Below are 21504 nucleotides of genomic sequence, written 5' to 3' on the forward strand. Positions count from 1 at the left end.
CTCTGTCATTTCTCCTTGGAAAATACTACCTCAAGCATGCCCTCTAGCTGGTAATGAAAGGAGGGGAATTTTCTTCAAAAGGTGTTTTTTGCTTTATTTTGTTTTAATATAATGATATACTTCAAATACTGAAAAACACCAGGAATTGTCTAATCGATGCACATGCATTTGTGCATGTCTCTACAAAGGCCTGCCCACCTCCTCACCACAGAATCACCGGCCCTCTTTCATGGGGTTGCCATGGCAATCATCTTCAGGGGCACACAGCTCACTTACCATCCAGCTGTGCTTCCCCCGTAGGTCTCAGTGGGGAGAGGTCTCCTAAGAGAGCCACACAGCTAGGGAGAGTCAGCAGGCCTGATGAGAGAACAAAATATGAACGATTAAACTAGCCGTGTGCTCTGAAGTCCACTCCTCCCTTGTGTTTGTTGGTGGTAATGCTAATGTTTAGAAAATAAGTTATTTTATATATGAAAAGTGTTTGAATCTTGGTGCACAAACCAGGAATACAAGAAGTGTCGTATTTCTTTATTTTCTTTCTAAGAACCTAAATGAAACTAAATCTCTGTCCCACTAGGTGGTGGGAACTTCCTCCTACTCGCTGCCACTTCCAACTCAAGTTCATGAAAGGTCTCCGGTGTCATTTAGAGAGGTCAGAAATGATGTTCTTTGAAGGTTCTGGAACTACACTACCTAGCTTTGTAGTGTCTTGGTTCTGCCACTTACAAGTGTGTGACACTGGGTAACTTACTTAACCTCTCTCACAATTACTGGAGATAATGAGAGCATCTACCTCAGGGTTATCAGACAGTTAGATGAGTTGCTACATACAAAGTTCTTGGGATAATGCCTGGCACTTAAATATGCAGTAAGTATTTAATTCACCACCACCATCATTGTCTTTTTTACGTGATGTGATATCTGGGAGTTTCCTCTAGTAACTAACTGATCTGCTCTGGTTACCAGAGATGCCCAGTCTCCTAATCCAAAGAATTTCTTCATATCCCAAGACCTTACTGCTTCTGCCTGGAAGCACCTAAGCCTCTGAAATGTTCTCCCCACCCCAGGACAATACTGGCCATGAGCCACAAGCCCCTACCAACATTCTAACTATTCCCCTCTCTGCAAACATCTCCCCAACTTCCCTCTCAGAACACCCAGGAAAACGTCTTCTCTGAGCTTAGTCTTAACAGCAATAATGACAAAACTAAGATTCTGAAACGAGCAGAAACTTCAAGCAATTTTTGCTGCTTGGAAAAAAGCCTGGCCATTAGCTTGGGGAAGGGTTGGGGAAACAGGATGATACAGAGAGAGTAAACATGACTATTTTTTCACACTTGCTTAGATGACACACACTCCAAAAGATTGCAAATATTGTGTTGTTGACAGTTTCGTAAGTGCAAACAAATAGCTGATCGGTCAGGTCCGATTGTCACCAGGCAGGGGTCAGCGGGATAAGTCCAATAGTGCACCTGGGTGGCAGGGCAAAAGGGCTGTGAAGACAGAGGAGGTACAGGAGCTTGGGAAGCCCCAGATAAGCAGGGTGGTCTGCACCCTTCTCTTGAATTTGGGTGCCGTCCGAGTTTGATGGTTCACCTACTTTCAAAGCAAAAACCTGAAACAACTGCATCTAGAGAATAATGAGAGGGCAACCCGGGAGGGGACAGGAGTGCCTGGCAGATTCAGAAGAGCTGTGGTGACAGTGAGCTGCGGATAGCGCCATATAAATGGAGGCTGTAAGACGTGACTCCCTATCTCCAATGATGTCCCCGGTAAAGTGCTCACTGCGCCTGGGCTCGAGAGTTCACAAACGCTGTCATACACAGCATGCGTGCACCTTCGTGCACTGCTTCACATCCCGCTGGACAGGCAGCAACCTCAGGCTCAACTAAAGTGGCTTCCTAGTAAAGCCAGCCTGGGCCTTTCTTTTAACTGACTTTCAGTCTCCAAAACAAGGCTCAGAGATCTTTTTGTCCTTTCTGCACCAACACAGAGCTGCCAGATGCAGATGCTCTGTGGCATGTGCCTCTTACACCCTCAGCACATGTGGGTACGCTGCACCACAGCATGTAGCTACGTGTCAAGCAGAGGAGCTCAGCTTTGCGCCTAGTGCCACCATGAAGGCAGGCAAAGACTCACAGGTGGGAGCCCCACACATGCCAACAGAGACTGATTACTGGAAGGTGGCAGGCTCAGCCTGGTCTGTATTCCTTACAGTGCCGGTGGGTCTCTGAAACCTGGAAAGCAGTTCAGCTCCAGGACACAGGAAGACATAGTGGAGAGAATGTGGATCCAGTTTCACTATTTGCTCCCTGTTTCACCTTGGGGAGGTCACTTAACCTCCCTGGAGTCTCAGTTTCCCCACGTATAAAATCAGGATAACAGCAGCACCTCTCTCACTGGATGGTGTGTGGCAGATCTAATGAAACCATGTGTATTTAGCTTGTAGCAAAGTTACCAGCCCAGAGTAATTGCTCAACAAACACTAACTTCCTTCCTTCACCTTCCCTTTTCTATAGAGAAACCCTTTCTTCTGACTTGAAAGTCTCATTATTAAAAATTACTCCTTCGAGTTTAGGCAAAGGTGTGGTCTCAAGAAGATAATAATTAAATGTAATTGAGTTCTTGAGGAAGGAAAGGGGATTTGGGGCTTTAACCTTTTCCCAAGAACACATTAGCCAGATTGGGTTTTATTAAACAAATGGTTTGTCTACTATTTATCTTATTAGTCAATTTTGAGGAAGTAGCAGGAATTGCCTAGGGAGAATGGGGCTTCAGACCTGAACATTTGTATACATAGATGGAGTGAAGAAAGGGGGAAAGCCCAGTGGCCTCTAACCAAGGGACAAGTGTCAGGTCACGAAAGGGGAGAAAATGAAGACATAGTCTTCTGAATTCACAATTCTGCCTGGAATCAGCCCTGGTAACCTGCATGGGAAAATGAAATAAAATAACACAGATCATTAATTGTATCGTCAAGTAGGTATTTTAATCCACTCAGCTCAGATATGTCAATGAGAACTTGGAAGCAATACTTCATGTCTTATGAGAATTAACTATATTCTTCTTCAGTGACAGTATTTCTCTAAGACTAGGGAATTCAATTCAATTCAGCCAGCATCTGTCATGCCCCTAGTATGGGCCTGCACGCTGTAAGTGCTTGCAGTGACAAGGAATCAATTTTATCTCCACTGGAAGTCAACTCTGATAGGCCCACTCTAAAAGACCAAACCAGGATTCAGAAGTAATGTGCTATTCACATAACTTTAGTGATATTAACACAGAATTCATGGTTTCTGTTCTACTTCCAGTTGGCCTGAGACTGTCATACTGATGAGAGGGAAAACTAAGCTCTTATGATTAACATAGGAAGGTTTTTTTTTTTTTACATATTCTTTATTCTCTTGCACTGCCAAGGGCAAGAGCATTCTCCAGGTAACTGATCTTAGCAGAAGATGGCTGATGAAGCCCTGGTGTTCTAAAGCCTAGCATACCCTTCAGAAGGAAACTCAATGCTGTGATTACTGGAGCCCAGCAGACTGAAGGGCCCGGGATAGATGCAGAAGCTCAGACTGAGAGAGAACTGAAGGCAGGCGTGAACTGCAACAAAGGCTTCGGGAACGCTTTGTGTGAGAACAAACGCAGAGGGGAAGCCAAGGGCTTGTAGATCAGGAGGGTCTTGGTAGCAGAGTTAGAGGCAAGGCATTCCAGATGTGGAGGCAGCAGAAGGAAATGCCTGTAGGTGGAAATAAGCATAGGCCTTTGGGGACCCAGGTCCAAGAAAAAAGTGCTAGGAAATGAATTCACTCTATCTCTACACCTCAGAATCTTGACATTTTGATCTCTAATGTTATACTCTACTGCCTTTTAACTCGTGTTGTTGATACAGTGGAGTCTAGCCTATGTTAATTTAATGGTGTGTGTTTGTCTTGTACTTTTCATGTCTATGTCCCCCAGTACCATGGTTTGCAGATAATAGGCACTGAGTAAAAATGGTTGGATTCAGGTTTGATTGATGCGCAGTCACTGGGAGATCGATCATCAACTGCTTACCCTTACCCCTTTGCTGGCTTCACCCCATCCGCTCTATGTTCTTACCAGACTGTTGATCTGAAAGCCATACTACTAATTTAAATCATTGATTTGCAGATTTGATTGCATTGAAATCAACAGAGATCTTGGAGTGTGGTTCACACCATCAGAGGTTCTGGTAATCAATCAGGATATAACCCGGGCATCAGAATTTCTGAAAACTCCCAAAGTGATTCCTATGTATATCTGAGGTTGAAAACTACTCCTTCAGAAGCAGATATGTGACAATGAAGGCTAAAGGCAAGTTCAGAAAGTCACCTTACCTATTCTGAAGTAATTTACAACAATGCTGTAAGTCATATTAAACTGGCAACATTTATTTAAATATGCATATCTATAGAAATATCTTTGGAGAAATAGGAAAAAAGTATTATGTAGATTTAGGTCACTATTGGTACCTGGTATTAAATACAACCAATTTTAATTATTGGATCAAATAAAACATACATGTGTGTCTATTATTATAAGAAAAATATTTGAATATATGGTGTTATATTAACACAAAGGGCCAGCTTAATAGTGTATACATGGAAATTTCAAAGCATGAACTCTGTATTATCTCAATTGTTTCAAGAAATATGTATATTATCATACCAGCTAAGGCAAAATATCTCCATATTATGCTTCAAACTAAATAAGTGTTTTAGGTTCTAATAAAACATAATAATAATTATTATAATAATAATAGCTATCCATTATGGAAGTAGGATAACAAGTACTTTATGACCATTATCTTTTGTAAACCTAACAACAGTTGATGTAGGGTTTGTTACCTTCATATTATGAGGGACTAAATATGATGAGACTAATGCGATCTGAGAAGTTAACTGTATGTCCTGGATTCTACAGCACGTAGGTGGTGAATCGGATCCCACGTTCACAGGACTCTAAAACTTACGCTGTTGATCACCACATTACACTTAATTCTGACATAACAAGCTGGGCTCAAAACTTTGTATTTTTATTAATAAAACTACCTCAAACCTTTTTAATACCAGGTACCAATAATTCCAATGACATTTTCAGGAAGCTTCAATGGCTCTCCTTTGCTTTTAATATTGGGTACAAAGTTCTTTGCCTGGCATGCAAGGTCCTCTGTAACACGGATTACAACTAAACTTTTCCTCTGCTTGCTCATTACACCCCTGCACGTTACCTTTACTTCATTCAGGTTCTCTCAAGCTTTGTTCCCTGAATAATCCAGTGATGTTTTTCTGTCCCCATTGCCTTTGCTTATGCAGTTGTTCTGCTGGAAATGTACACCTCCCCTCCCCCCGCCCCCAGCCTTGTGCATATCATAATTTTCCTCATCCCTTCATATGCATCTCAAACACCCCCTTCCATGAGGTCTCCTTTGATCCCTTGGTTTTAATCTATTATGCCTTAGATACCTCTACAACGATCACTTTTCTGGATCTGTATTAGATCTACTTGTCTTATAGATACTTTTTCACTTGTCTGATTCTCACTGAATTATAAACATATTGACCCTAGAAACTCCTGCTTTTCATCTTCCTATTTCCCACAGTCTGCTGCGAGCGCTATGTGGTTCTCAGCACATGGTCTCTAAACTGCCAGAGCAGAATCAACGAAGCACATGTTAGAAATACACATTTTCAGACCCCATCCCAGATCTACTGAATCAAAAACTATTGGGGGCAAGTCTCAGCAATCAGGGTTGTTTTTTGAAATAATTATATATTCACAGAGGGGCAAAGAAATTTACAAGGAGGTCCCATGTACCTTTTACCCAGCCTCCCCTACCCCATGTTAACACCTTGTGTAACTAGAACAATTTCAGAACTAGGAATCTGACAATTGACATTGGTACATTTCACTAGTTATACATGTAGATAACTAGATTTCTCTAGTTATGCATGTACTCCTCAGTGCATGTGTGTGTGTAGCTCTATGCAATTTTATCACATGTGTAACTTCATGTAACCACCACCTCAATCAAGATATTTAATTGTAGTACCCCCAGGTACTACCCCTTTATTGCCACACCCATTCCTCCTCCCACCTGACTCCCTGGCAACCACTCATCTGTTTTCCATCTATGTAGTTATGTTATTTCAAGAACGTCATTCAAATGGATCGTGCAATATACATATTGGCTTTTTCACTCAGCATAATTTCCTTGAAGTTCATCCAAGTTATTATGTGTGTCAGTAGTTCATTTCTTTCTGTTGCTCAGTAGTATACCATGGTATGGACGTACCACAGGTTGTTTAACTATTCACCTATGGAAGGTTAATTTAGGTAATTTCTAATTTGAGACTTACAAATTAATGTGTAAATTTCTTCAGATCAATAAATTTTCATTTTTCCCACTTTATTGTTCTTTTTCAAAATTGTTTTAGCTATTCTAGAGCCTTTTCTTATCACATGACTTTTAGAATAAGCTTGTTGCTGTCTACAGAAAAGCTTGCTTGGATTTTGATAGGAATAGGGTTAAATCTAACAATTTAGAGAGAGTGGAAGATTTTACTATGTTGAGTCTTCCTATGAACACAGTATGTCTCTCCAAGTATCTAGGTCTTTGATTTATTTCATCAGCATTTTATCATATTTATCATACCAATCCTGTACAGTTTGTGTTAGATTTATATCTAAATATTTCATTTTCTTTGGAGCAACTGTAAATGGTCTTGTGCTTTTAATTTTGGTTTCCACTTGTTTATTCTCAGTATATAGAAAAGCAATTTATTTTTGTGTGCTGATCCTGTATTCTGAAAAGTACTAATAAAGTACTATTAGTTCTAGGACTTTGGGGGTTTTTTTGTTTGTTTTTAAGATTTCTGGGATTTTCTACATAAACAAACATCGTCTGCAAATAAAGACATCTTTATGTCTTCTCTTCCAATCTGTATACATTTTATTTCTTTTTCTTGCCTTATTTCACTGACTAGGACTTCAGACTTATAAAAGCAGATTTCCTTAACTTATTCCTGATCTTTGAGGAAAAGCATTTAGACTCACCATTAGGACCAATGGTAACTGTATTTTTTTTGTTGTTGATGTCCTTTCTGAATTTGAGGAAGTTCTCCTGTATTCCTAGTGTACAGAGAGTGTTGAATTTTGTCAAATGCTTTTTTCTTAAAATTGGTGAGGCCATGCAATTTTTCTCCTTTAGCCTGTTGGTATGGTGTATTACACTGACTGAGTTTCAGATGTATATGTGAACATTGTGTATGTGGAATGAATCCCAGTTGGATGTGCTTTATTATTCCTTTTATACATTGTTGTATGTGATTTGTTAAAATTTTGTCGAGGATTTTTATACCTGAGTTCATGAGAGTTATTGGGTGGAATTTTGTATGGTGGGAGGGCATTTATCTAGGTTTTGTTATCAGGGAAATACCGGCCTCATAAAATGAGTTGGCACATGTTCTGTTTTCTAGAAGAGATTATATGAAATTTGTATTAATTCTTTGAATGTTTGACAAAATTCTCCAATAGACCATCTGGGACTAGATTTTTTTTTCAAGAGTTCTTAAATAATAAATTCAATGTCTTTCATTATTGTAGGTCTATTCAGGTTATCAATTTCCTCTTGGCTGAGTTCTGGTACATTGATGTTTTTGAGGAATTGGTTGTAATTGCTTGAATGTAAACTTGTTTGTAGTTTTCTCTTATTATCCTTTTAATGGCTGCAGGTCTATAATCATATTCCTGTCATTAAGGATATTGGTAATTTGTTTCTTCTCTATTTTTGTCTTTGTTAATCTCACTGGAGGTTTATCAATTTTATTGACATCGTTTCAAAGAGCCCATGTTTTGCTTCATTAATTTCCTCGGATGTTTCTCTATTTTGAATTCCACCTATTTTTGCTACCTTGATAGCACCCCTCTTCCTGCTTTGGGTTTATTTTCATCTTGTCTTTTAACTTCTTGAGGTAGGAGCTTCATATTGATTTGAGATCTTTCCTCTCCTCTAATGTAAACTTTGTGTCCTCTGAGCACCACTTTAGCTGCACCCACAAATTTCATATACTGTGCTTTTCCTTTCACTCACTTTATGTATTTCTAAATATCCTTTTAGATTTCCTCTTTGACCCACGGGTTATTCAGAAGTGTGTTGTTTCATTTCTAAGAGCTTGGAGATTTCCTTGTCTTTCTGTTAGTGATTTCTAGCTACAGTCCATTATGGCCAGAGAGTACACTGTGTGGTTTCAGTTCTTCAGATTGCTTAATGTTTGTTTTGTGACCCAGGATATGATCTATCTTGATGAATGTTCCATGGTATTTGAAGAAAATGTTTATTCTGCTTTTGTTGAATAGAGTGTTCTATAAATGCCCATTAGATCCTATTTGATGGTGTTGTTCAGTTCTATGTCCTTGATAACATCCTGCCTACTAGTTTTATCAGTTGATGAGAGTGATGTTGATGTCCCTGAAGATCAGCCAACTGGGTTTTCACAAGTGCTCCAGCTGATTCTGATGTGCAGTAAAGTTTGAGAACTAGTGGCCCAGAGCACAGTAACTCAATAGAGTTAGTTGAGTTGAATAAAATGTCAGTATTTTATAGACTATAAATTAGAATTTTTTTATGAATTTGTTCCAGTGAGCACAAAAAATTATTCTAAGTTAGAAAACTGGGAATACCAGGGAAACTTTTAACCTCACTGTTTTCCCATGTATAATTAAAATAACCAGTCCGGTGCCTGACAACTGTCCCTCATGGGGATAGATTTACCACAAGTAGCACTACACTTGGGAAAGCACCCAGAAAGCTTTGGAGTTTTCACTAAAGCCAAGTTTTAGATTTAATGCCGAATTTGAAACTTGAGTGAAGACCCATTTAATGCCTTATTCATCATTTCTGAGACTGGTGAGTTTATTTATATATAGTGCATTCAATCAATGAGTATTTATTGATCTCCTCTCATGATCCAAGAACTGTACATGTTGCTAAAAACAGAGCAGAGAAACAATAAAAGTTCACTATATACAGACATAATCATTTTAATTATAATTCTGATAAATACTGGCAAAAAGAAGGACAGAGGACTAAAATAGCATTTAATAGCAGGCCAAGCCTAGTTTAGGGGATTAGGGATGTTTTCCTGCTTATTTGATTGGTAATCTGAGATTGAAAGGATGAGTTAGACATGGCCTAATGAAGAGGAAGGAGATGAGGTTAAAAAATTAAGGACACTCCATTTACCCAGAGCTAAAAAAAGTATCTTGACTTTATAATGGGAATGGAAGTAAAGATGCACTGCAAGAAAATCCAGCATGGTTGTGGGGACTGAAGCACATGCCCAGAAGTGGTCTGTATGGAGATCACAGCTCCCAAACAACTCAAGTACATCTCAGCAAGTCAGTGAGACTGAGGACCTGTGAAATCAAAACAGGTTCTATTTACCAAACCCCATTATGTTCTGGGAAGGGTACCAGGAACCTTCTGAATATTTACTCTGAAGAAATTCATTGCAATTTCTTGGGTCTGCATGAACACAGTTTGGTTTCTACTAGAATGAAGGCCATGAAGTGATCATAATTAGAAGATGAATGTGAAAACAATCAAAGTCTGCCTCTGGAGACCTTCATGCATTAACGCCCTTGGTATTGCACCTTCCAAAGCACTTGGGCACTGGACAGGGTGAGAAAGCGACCCAGAGAGAGGGTAGAACATGTATCAGGTGCCTACTGTGTGCCAGTTGGTAGACTGAGAGTTTTGCACTTGTTATCTGTGTTTCTTCTCTTCACAGTAACCCCGGGAAATTGGCAGTATTTTTCTCATTTTTATGACATGGAATACAAGACGCAGAAAAGGGAAGTAACTTTCTGGAGGTGAAAGCTAGGAAATGGCCAAGACCAGAGCTGAATCTGGCGTCCTGTGTGAAAACGAGGTTTGGGTGAAAACAGGCTGGGAGAATTTATACTGGGGCTGCTCCCCCAGGAGCTGCGTTTCATCCCAGGGACACTTGTCTGCTTTGTCCTCCTACCATCCTAGTCAGCCCCGGGGTTAGCTCTAATTCCCCCTGGCACCTGCCCCTCTCTGACTCTCCTTCTCACATGCACCACAACTCCTTCTGGAAGAGTCAGTCACCAAGGCAAGATTTCCCCCCCAACACCAAAAAACCTACTTTAAAAGTGTAATGTCGAGAATTCATGCCAGCCACATCACCCTAAGAAAGTCCAAATCCGTTATTTTACTGCTCCCTTTATCACAACGATGTCGGCAGAATCTTAGGACTCAAAGTTGAAAGGAAACATTGTTAGCTCTGCTGATATATGACTCTGTTTCAAGATCTTATTGCTATTGTATTGGTATGATTTTATTTGGATTCTAATATGACTTTGGGGGAATGTGAGATCTGTAAAGTATATTTATGCAGCTGCAATAAAAGAATTGAGATGGCTGTGAAGGAATCAAAAAGAGAACAAAACACTAAAAGATGCCGGAGTTACTGTGGATATCCTGTCTCTGTTACCTGGTATGGAACTCATACAGGAACAATTTCCAGAAGTATACAGATAAAAATTGAAAGCCAAAATATAATTCTAGTTGGGAATAAGATTGTGTGTAATGGTTTTTTTTCTATTCAAGACAAATAGAAGATATATATGTTCCAGAAAAAAAATTTTTTCCAAGGTCTAGTGTACACGTTAATAGTGACTTAAGATTTTAATCAATTGTAAAACACACACCCACAATTCATCAAGGTTGTAATGGGAACTATTAAGTAGAATGAGTGTAAGAATATGTGAACACTGTTTTCAAAATGAATAGTTAATATGACAGAAACAGAAGCTGAAAATCTACGAAGCTCGTGTAATTTTTCCTTCATCTCTAGAACAAAGCACCAATAAGCATTTGTTTAAATGGCCTAATTTTGAATGTTGTTTCAAACAAAGTTTCCTTATTTTTTTTTATTCTCCAGGTGAACAAAAATTATACAAATAGCAACAGTAGGTTGGCATCATGGCCCAGACAAGCAGAGAGTCCTGGACAATCTAAGTCAAAGGACAGAAAGCCAGCCCCACTCCTCCCAGGCGCTGTCTGGCAATACTGGCAGAGCCTAACATTGTTGAGCAGTAGAGTGAGGTATTTGGTTTCTATGTGGCATTCAGTTTTGTATCTCTACATTGTACTTATAACACAGATTTGCATCCTTTGAGGGAACAAGCTGCCAACAGGAATGATAGCCTAACCCCTAAACAACTTAAGTTCAAGCGCTCATTCTGTGCGGATGGACAGACTAGGCAATGCTTTCAGTCTCCGGATTAGGAAAAATACAAGGAAAAGGCTATTAGCTGCTTTTAGAAAAAAACTCTTACAGTTGGACCTTTCCCCAGGATCACCAACTTCAGGCAGATATTCAAGTGAACCTAAATTGATCCAATGCTCGGATATTGTTCTCACCTCCCAAAGTGCACGTGTGTCTGTATTGGTCCTCATAGGAGAGGAACCTGGTCACCTTGGATCCAGAGAGCAGACGTGCTCAAAGCCAAATCCTAATATCTATAAATCATGTCTGTACCCACCACCCCCAACAATAACACTCAAGATGTATTTTTCTTATAAAGAATCACCTTGATAGCCATACAGACCTCCAATCACCATGAAAACAAATACATAAAGCCTATGTAATTCAGAAAATACATACTGAAGTCTCATATAGAATTCAGAATTACGTTAAATGAATAAGTAGGATTTATTCCAGAAATTAAAAATATATTTATTTACTTTATATATATTTATTGTTAGGAAATTATCAAAGATCATCTCTCAATATGCTGCAAAGACATTTGACAAAATTTAACGTCCATCTATTTATGTCTTTTGCCTATTTTTCTATTGGGTTTTAAGTCTTTTTTATTAAGGTGTAGAGCTCATAGGAAAAATATTAATTTGTAGGAGTGCTTTGTATATTCTACATGCATTTCCTCTGTTGCAAATGTTTTCTCCCAGTTTGTAGTTTGTCTTTTAATTTTCTTTATGGTTTCTCTTGAAGAGCAGAGGTTTTTAATTTTAGTCTAATCAAACATATTAGTATTTTCCATTTTGTTTCTTACTTGTTAATCTAAACATCGTTTTCTAAAAATTCTGGAAAAGTTTTTATGCTTCAACATCTGCCCTTAATAAAATTAAGCTTTTAATAAAAATAGGAATATATAGATACTTCCTTAAAATGATAAAATATATGCCTCTTATTCCATCCAATATGCAATATATGCATAAAATAGTAAAACATATGCACTAAAGCTACTATCATGCTTAATGAAGAAACACAAGAAGTATTTTATTAATGGTAAAAACAAGACAAGTATGTCCATCATCACCACCACTATCTTACCATTTTTCTGCACATATTAGCCAGAGAGAAAAGAGAAAGACTCATATGGTATATAAATTAGGAAAAAGTTGAATTATATGCATATGGTTTGATCACATACCTGGAGAACCTAGGGAAATTCATTAAAAAGCTATTATGAACAAGAAAATTTCAGCAAGTGATTAATTGAAATACTAATATACAGAAATCAATATCTCATTCATAAAACCAACAACCAATTAGAAAGTCTATCCATTTTACAATGGAAATTCTTTTTAAGCATGCAAGATCTATATGATTAAATGTTTTCAATTCTGTGAGGATGTAAAAGAAGACTTGAACAACTGGAAAGTCGTATCATAATCTTTGACACAATATTCAATATTTTATAGATGTTATACCTATAAATTTAACATAATCCTATTAAAAACATCAAAACAATTTATTTTAACTAGACAAGATGATGCCATCATTCAGATAGGATATATTATGCACAAACATAGGATAATTATGAAAAGAAGGAAAGGGGAAGGCTAGCCTAAAGATATTTAAATGTACCCATGTAATAATAATTAAAAATTGAGATATTGAAGCATAACCAAACAGATGTCACAACTGAACAGAAAAGAAATGCCAGAAAGAGGTCCAAACACATGTAAGAATTTGTTGTTCAATAAAGGCCTTATTTCAAATTGGCAAGTAAAAGATGGTAGTGAAAAATCTGGGTAAAATGGCTAGCATGGGGTGAAGTCACCAAAATGGCAGCACAGGAGACCCCAGACTCCATTCCCAGCAAAGATAAACAATTACATATCTATCCATGAATACAATCAGCTCTAGGAGCATTCTGAAGTCCACTTAAAAAAACTTCACCAACACTAGAACAAAAAAAACGGAGAATAGCCACAAATAAAGAGAAAAAGACAGCTTCATTTTGCCATTTTGCCTACATTATCCCATCCCCCAAGTTGGCTCATGCTAACAAGGAGCTCCCCTGTTAAGAGCTGGAAAGAGGGTGCCATTTTGGGAAAGAAAGAACAATCAGCTCCCCCAGCCTTTCAGGGCACTGCATGAAGATCCCACTTCAATTTCACCCACCCAGACCACCAAAACTGAGACATAAAAACCATTAGGAACAAAGAAGAAAAGGAGGGGATCCCAATAGCAACCATGGAGCAAAAACTATCACAGTTTCCAGTGATCTGCTCTGCAGTAACTTTTGCTACTGTAGCTGTGCATTTGTATGCTACCAGCCTAATACCAGTCTCCATACTCTGCAGCCATGGGGGCACACACCAGCAGCCAGTGCTCCCACAGCTACTTATGAGCCTAGATCAGGCTCTTTCTTCTGTCACTGGCCTGAACTACTGCACTCACCTCCAGCTAGCACCTCCAGCTCTGTACTTACATGTCCTAGCCAGCCCCCATTACCAGCCTCTACGTCCAGGGTGAAACCCAGCAGTCATAGTAGTGCAAGCCAGCATCCAGAGCCCTCCCAGCTGCCAGTGCACCTAGTAAGTTGCACCAAATTTCAATCTAAAATTCACCCCAAAGTTTTAATCACATTATAATAAAACTGTCTAAAATAAAAGACAGAGGGAATTTTAAAAGCAGCAAGAGGAAAAATAAATTCTCTCATACAAGGAAACCCCCATAAAGCTATCAGCAGATTTCTCAGCAAAGGCATTGAAGACCAGGAGAGAATAGAATGGTATATTCAAAGTGCTGAGAGAAAAAAACCTGCCAACCAAGATTACTTTACCTGGCAAAGTTGTCCTTCAGAAATGAAGGGATGATAAAAATGTCTATTTACAGTCTTTGAATGACCAGTTTTAAATGGGATTATTTGATTTTTTGCTATTAAGTTGTATGAGTTCATTTTATATGTACTTGGATATTAACCCCTTACCAAATACATGGTTTGCAAATATTTTCTCCCATTCCATAGGTTGCCTTTTCATTTTATTGACCATTTCTTTTGCTGTGCAGAAGCTTTTTAGTTTGATGTAGTCCCACTTGTTTATTTTGCTTTTATTGCTTGTGCTTTAGATGTCACATCCAAAAAATCATTTCCAAGACCAATGTCAAGGAACTTTCCCCCAAGGTTTCTTCTAGGAGTTTTATGTTTTCAGGTCTTAACATTTAAGTCATTACTCAAATTTCAAGTTAATTTTTGTGAGTGGTATAAAATAAGGATCTATTTTCATTCTTTTGCATGTGAATATCCAATTTTCTTAGCACTGTTTATTAAAGGTACTCATACAACTCAAAAGCAAAAAAACAAATAATCTAATTTTAAAACAGGCAAAAAACCTGAATTGACAGTTTTCCAAAGAAGATATATATATATGGCCAAAAGACACATGAAAAGATGGTCAAAATCAGTCATCATCAAGGAAATGCAAATCAAAAGCACAATGACATATACCTCACATCTGTTAGAATGGCTGTCATCAAAAAGACAAGAGATAACAAGTGCAGGCAAGGAGGTGGGGAAAAGGGAGATCTTGTACATGTTACTGAAGATGGAAATGGTGCAGCCACTCTGGAAAATGGCATGGAGGTTCCTCAAAAAATTAATAATAGAACTGCCACATGATCCAGCAATTCCACTTGTAGGTATGTACCCAAAGGAAATGAAAACAGGATCTCAAAAGAGATTCGTGCACTCCCATGTTCATAACCTTATTTACCAAAGTCAAGACATGGAAACAACTTCAGAGTTCACTGATGGATGAATATATATATAAAAGCAGAAAATTGTTTAGCCATAAAAAAGAAGAAAATACTGCCATTTGCAATAACATGGCTAGACCTTGAGGGCATTATGCTAAGTGAAATAAGTCAGAGAAAAACAAATATTATGATCTCACTTATATGGAAAATGTAAAGAAACCAAACTCATAGAAACAGAGATCAGATTGTTAGTTGCCAGAAGCAGGAATGGGGGAAGGGGAGGTGCAGTGAAGATGGTCAAAAGGTACAAACTTCCGATGTAAGTTCTGGATCTAATGTATAGCATAGTAATTGGAGTTAAGAATATTGTATTATATTCTTGAAGGTAGCTAAAGAGTAGATCTTAAATGTTCTCAGCGCAAAAAAAATGTTAATTATGTAATCTGAAGTGTTAACTAGCTATGGTGGTAATCATTTTGCAATACATGTGTATGAAACAACACAGTGTATACCTTAAACTTGCACAATGTCATATACCAATTATATCTCAACAAATCTGGGGAAAAGAACAAGAAAAACTGGGTACCATAGACAGAAATACATTTGAAACTCTATCTTACAGCATAAATTTTCTAAGGTCAAAATGTAAATGCAAAAAACTGAAATTAAAAATATTTTTTCAAATATAAAAGTTAGTTTGAAACATCAGAATGGGGCCTTTTTAAGTATAACCTATAACCCAGAAGTAGTTTTTTCTTTTAAAGACTGAAAAATTCTAGTGCATAAAAATCAGAAACTTCTGCTTTACAAAGCCACCAAAAAAAAAAATCAAAAGTGAAAAGCTTACAAGAAATACACAGGCAAAGGGCTAATTTTCTTACCTAAAAAGTCAACAAACAAAAAATGGGCACAGAAAAGAAACAAAGAAATCAAAGGAAAGATATACTTCTTAAATATATTTCTTCAATGCAAAACCTCACATATACTGTAAGAAGATATTGAAATTAAAATCACACTGAAGCACTCCAAAATACACGGATCAAATATTGAGAGAACTAAAAGGAGAAATAGACAAATTCACAGTTTATAATTTGAGATGTAAACATGCCTTTCCCTGGAATTGCTGTATCAGTTACAAAGATTTTAAACATGTAGAAGACTTGAACAACACTATCAACCAGATTGACCTAATAGGTATTTATAAACCACTTTACACAAAATTAGCAGAATGGGTATTCTTTTTAAGTATACATGGAGCACTCAACCAAAATATACCATATGTTGGGCCACAAAACAAGTGTCTATAAATTTCAATGGAAATCATACAGGGGACATTGTCTGACCAAATTGAATTAAATTAAAAATCAGAACAGGAAAATAGTAGGAAAAAAATCCCCAAATATTTGGGAATTAAACAATACACTTGTAAATCACCAAAGAGCCAAAGAAGAAATCACAAGGGGAATTAGAAAACACTTTCAACTGAATAAAAATGAAAACATAATATATCAACATTTGTGGTAGGTAAAGCAGTGCTTAAAGGAAAATTTATAGGTATAAATGCTTATATTAGTAAAGAAAGAAAGTAGGAAAGCCTAAAATTGAGTCCATCTTAAGGTAAGACACTAGTAAAAGCATATGAAACCCAAAATAGGTAGAAGGAAGAAAATAAAAGAAGAAATCTGAGTCTACAAAAAAGAAGAATAGAGAACAATCAATAAAATCAAAATTTGGTTCATTAAGAAAAAGATTTTAAAAAATTAATAAATTTCTAGCTAAACTGGTCAAGATAAAAAGAGAAAACCCAAATTTACCAATATCAGAAGTTAAATGTTCTACAAACATTAAACAAATAATAAGGGAATATTGCTAAGAATTTGTAACAATAAATTCAACAACTTAGATAAAATGGACAAATTCCCTGATTTGGTAGATATAAAACTACTAAAGCTCATTGGTATTTCAAAACCCAGTGGCCTTACTCGCTTCACTGATCAGTTCTATCAGTTAAGGAAGAAATCATATCAATCCTATACAAACTCTTCCAGAACACAGAAGAATGCAGAGTCAGCACCAGATGTCCCTGAGCAGAAAGTCGGCTTCCAGCTTCCCAGTGTTTCAGGAAGTGGCTCTCTCATACTCTTACAGAAGCACAGATCTGCTTAGAGCAAACATAGATTGAGTGAAAAGAAAAGGCAGAAAATATTTGCAAATAACATCTGCCCACTTTGTCTTATCCAGTTTGAAACCACCACTTCCAAACAGCTTCTGTGGTGTTTTGGTAAGCAGTTTTTAAGAGTACCACATTTGAAATTCTGACCTAGGGTGACCAAAGATGCCAGGTTGCCCAAGACTCTCCCCATTGCAGTACTGCAAGTCCTGCATCCTGGGAAACATCTCAGTCCCAGGGTAACCAAAAGGATGAGGACCCCCTCTATCCCTGAATTTCGTTGCTCTGTAAACCCAAATCTTATTCTAAACTCTCAAGGAAATTTCTGCGTCTTTCATTTTGTTGCACATCCTTCATTCTCACAAATTCCAACTAAAGAAGAATTTAATTATTTTAAAAAATAACCGTGAAGATATCATTCTTACCCTCATAAACTCCAGCCCCTACAATTTTCAAGTACGAAACATGGATTTTTTAAAAACCCCAAGTGCAAAAAAAGTTATAAAGGAAATTCTTACATTATAAAACTTGGAAGTCAAAGAATTGTTTTTCTGTGAATTTAAAAATTTTGACAAAATCTGTCAGGCAGGCAGCATTTACCAGGTAAACAAGGTAATTGCATTCCATCCTGAAGGTATGGCTGTATTTACTTCTTCTTTACACCAGATGGCAGACGTGAGCGCTTCGTCTTGGCTTCTGCCTTAGTAAGATTCTGAATTGAGTTAGATTTTTCTCAGTTCAGAGCCATAAATCAGAAATGTCCTTAGAGTGACCTATGAATGTAAATTACCAGAATTTATCATCTGCTGTTACATATGTGGGATCTTTCCTGATGTCCTGCCTCAGAGAGCCATTTATTAAGTGTGTTCAAAAGGAAATTTTTCCTTTGAGGCCCCACAATGTGGTCACTGCAGTGGAAAACCTGTTTCCCATGCTTAATGACATACCACTCTCTGGGCAGAGGACAAAGATGAAGAACACTTGGAGAGCTATGGGAAGGGGAAAAGGAAGGGGATGGATAATACATTCCATGTCTTAACATCTGTTGCAATCTCTAAAGTGAATAAACTGAAAGATACAAAAATACAGCATCTTAAGAAGTTCCAATCTCTTCTGACTCTCTAAGTCATCCACTTTGAGTATTATCAACCTTTATCTGCTCTTGAAACAAATTTATAAGTTTGTTTCTTTCCATTTGTTATATTATGGAGCTGTAGCAGGGTACAATTTATTCACAATACACTGTGCAAAGAAAATACAGCTTCTTTATTTTTCTAGAATCTAGCTAATCTAGTTTACCAACCTCCCAGCCTCCTGGGTAAAGGAAAAATTTAAACTTGCTGAGAAATAATACCCATCCTTTCTCATTAAGCAGACTGCTTTTAGTTTGCAGTAGTTCTTTTTAGGTGAAAGCTCAGTCTTTCAGAATTCCTCATCACCGCCATTTCTTCTCCCCAAGGTGGCATCTTGGGATGAGATTGAGAAAATTTTGTCCTCCCTGGAGACCTTGATATAACCCCGAGTCCTCGCAGGCCTCAGACGTAAGGGTGCTTTTTATGGACCAGCTGGGACTCCCCCTGCTGACAGCCACAGCTGACATTCATTCTCTTTCCAGTCCCTCAGGGCTCTGCGGCCCTCCCGCTGACTTGGGAACACCAACCTCAGCTCTTTCCTTAGCTGAACATTCCTCCTGAGATGCAGCTTTGAGTCCCAGTCCAAGTGGTCCATTCTGCTGGTTTTGGTTATGGGATCACCTCTCGCTCATTGCACCTATGTCTCTGGTAAGACCACCAGCCTTCCTTACTCTGCACAGGGCAAGCAAGACCATGTAAAGGTCTTCTACATCCCACATGAAAGGTAAGGGAGACTCTGAGGAGCCAAACGTCGGTCTCTTCCCCTGCTTAGCCAAGTCACACCCGGAACTTCACCAGGCTACGGCTGCTCTCGGGTACTGACTGGGAAAGCAGCCAGGGGCCGCTCTGCATTTTGCTGGCTTCACTGTAGTAGCACACACACGTATTCTGGAATTGTAGGGGATTTTAGCAGGAGGCAGGTAAATTGTGACACATTCTGGATATCTGATGGCTTCCCTGCCTCTTCTCTTGTTGTCCAGCCACCACATATGAAGGGACAGGCTTAGACTTCCTTTTCCGCCCTCCCTTGGACTTCCCAGGGTTACTGCATTTCTGGAGATTGTCAGCTCTGATTATGACATTAGAACTACTTTCCTCTATTATACTTGACTCTTAAGATTCAGAAGTCATTGGAATTTAGAAATCCCATCTCTCTGTCCAAAAAATTTACTTTCAAAACCTTTCCCCCAGACATAAAGCAATCAAGAAACAGTTCTTGATCGTTCACCCCTTTGTTCTACCTGGTGTCACCTGGGGCAGTAAGCTTCATAGTTTAGCCTTCCCTCCAGGTTGAGGTTAAAAGAGAATAAGATTTAAAGGACAAATGAATATAAACCATTTTAAAATACTGAACATATTATCACTACTACAGTGGCTGAGAATTCCATGTGTAAAATGTTTAAATAGGACATGGCACATAAGCACAGCTATTACCATTGTCAGTACTGTTACTGAATATAAAGTAAAAGCAGGTCATCTACCAGAGCTAGGGAAACAAAGTCAACTGCCATGTTGGAACTATTACACAAACTTCCTATTATGACACAAAGTACCTTTTGAATTTCTCTTTTAAAAAATTTGGCAAAATAATAAGAAAAAAGTTAAGCATGAAATCAGAATATAATTTGCATTGGGTTTGTGAAGAAGGTTGACTAACCCCATTCAACATCTGAAACTGCAAACTCCTGTGTTTCATATTTTGGTTGGGTGGTTAATGAATGTGCTTACCAATCAGGCCAACACAAGCCCTAGCTCTCCCCACATCCGCGTAAACAAAGTCAGCTGCCTCCTCACCTCACCGAAGAAGGGACAATATCGGACGTACAGGATATTAAAGCAACCCCACCTGGCAGCTAAAGCACAATATTATAAGAGAAAATTATTGACAGGAAATCGCTGCCTCCTAGTGGTAGAGCCCGTGTTGGTGGGAAGGATAAATTAAAGAGGAGCTACCCTGTTAATGCCAGTTAATAGAAAGTTGCTTCTGCTGTAAGTTTTCTGGTAAAAATGTTCAAGTTGAAACGTACGTGTTGTGTCTGTTTTCTCTCAGTGTGACAGCTGGGAGCCCTGGTCCATTAGGCAGACGGGGCTGTGTGTGAATCTGCTGGGTGAGGCAGTATTAACCTCTTTGACATTGGTTTACTAACCCAGTGGCTTTTGTTTCTTCAGTTAATGTGTATTTGGTGTTGATATTTCCAGCCTTCCAGAGGACACGCTTATAGGTGCCACCTAACCTTTGAGAATAATTATACCCTTTGCAACAAAGTACCTAGTATCCTAGAAAATCAATAGAACACTCTGAATGTGTAAGATTAAAGTAAAATAAAAATCAGTATATTAGAGGGGAAAAAGGTCTCCAGCCATTGAGATATTTCAAGGGGTTCCATGTCATTTTTAAATACCATAACCATTTGGGGGCCTATTTTTTCAAGGTTTGGATTCCATCAAAGCCCTCGTGGTTTAATTGTTATGACATCTTTAGTCATCACTTAAACCCAAAGGCCTCGCAGGGCTCCTTGGGCATCTCCTAGTTCATCACCCATGGGACTTCCCCAGAGGAACGGCCTGGTCCACTGGAAAGGCAAATATGTAAGGGTGCTCCTCCCTACAGTCTGTGACTCTTCAAGGAAGAGGATTCTGGTCGGGTGGGAACATTTCCTGTGTCTCTGACTATTCAAGAACCCAGAGGGCCTCCTGCACGGCCTTGGTGGCCGCTGTGAGGACCCACAGGGGCAGGCTTATATATCAGCCTTCCAGTCATTCTGAAGGAAGGACTTCTCTGTTTTAAAAACAGTTATAAAGCCACTATCTTCAGCCTTGTTGCATAATCATAGTACAGGAAAGGGACAATCAAGCACGTACTCTTCTCGCGGCTATACCCATCCCCCAGGCCAGCGGGAGCCAGAAGCATATGTCTTGAACCCCTGGAAGATAATTATGGTATAAAAAAAACTAGAACAGAGTGTGTGTAAAATATCCTAATAAAGTTTATTTTGAAAATAAAAGTAAAACTAGAATAAAAGTAAGAAGAGGCACACCCAAAGTGCTGGGTGAAGTAATTCTTTATCCTTGCCACACATTTGAATGACTGGGAGACTTAGACAAACACAGGGACTGAACAGAAAAGGTTCTGACTAAGTGGGTC

General features: G+C 38.4%; 1 long non-coding RNA gene across 1 annotated transcript in view; it reads right to left on the minus strand.

The window, feature by feature from the left end:
• Positions 1-225: 225 nt before the first annotated feature.
• The window catches only part of LOC118913606 (uncharacterized), a 38355-nt gene continuing 17076 nt past the window's right edge, over positions 226-21504 (minus strand). The window contains exons 2-3 of the long non-coding RNA XR_005025273.2: positions 2781-2928; positions 226-357 (exon numbers count right to left, since the gene is read on the minus strand). This is a non-coding gene — a long non-coding RNA (uncharacterized LOC118913606). The remainder of the gene's footprint in view (positions 358-2780; positions 2929-21504) is intronic.

Source organism: Manis pentadactyla, chromosome 1 (assembly GCF_030020395.1).
Source record: "Manis pentadactyla isolate mManPen7 chromosome 1, mManPen7.hap1, whole genome shotgun sequence".
Taxonomy (NCBI): domain Eukaryota; kingdom Metazoa; phylum Chordata; class Mammalia; order Pholidota; family Manidae; genus Manis; species Manis pentadactyla.